The sequence below is a fragment of the Branchiostoma belcheri genome, unplaced genomic scaffold (genome assembly GCF_001625305.1).
Source record: "Branchiostoma belcheri isolate BF01 breed outbred unplaced genomic scaffold, Haploidv18h27 scaffold55, whole genome shotgun sequence".
Taxonomy (NCBI): domain Eukaryota; kingdom Metazoa; phylum Chordata; class Leptocardii; order Amphioxiformes; family Branchiostomatidae; genus Branchiostoma; species Branchiostoma belcheri.
Genome location: NW_017804187.1, coordinates 391,936 through 392,455, shown reverse-complemented (window position 1 = coordinate 392,455; position 520 = coordinate 391,936).

The window sequence follows — 520 nt, the reverse complement described above, 5'->3', positions numbered from 1 at the left end:
TCTTGGTTAACAGATTTTTCTAGAAAAATAATGGAGCGGGTGGGCAAAAAAAAATTAAAATAAAAACAGGCCTAGGCATCCTATTATGGCCCAAAATGGTACGATAGGAGTCATGAAGTCAACACAACAGGCTGGTTCAAAATTTAAACAATGAATTTTGAACTTTTAATGATACCATTGCATTGAAAGATGGAATAACTGTAACAACTAGGATGAAAAGGTCTGTTTTCAACTGTTCGGGCAAAATATGAGCATTTTGCAGTTGATTCTGGATTTTTATTTTCATTTGCAAATCAGAAAAAAATGAAGTGGCGAATCCGTTAACCAAGAAATTAAATTGGTGTGGCCTAAACATAACAAAATTTTGGGTTAATAATTGCCCACTCTACCTCTGTGCCAAATTTCAGATCATCTTGCTGTAAAATAACATTTGGATCCATTTGACCTTAAAACTGTCCCGTCACCGTAACATCTGCTTGGAGATCACTGTGGAGCCGCGAACTGCGGTGTGAGACCCAAA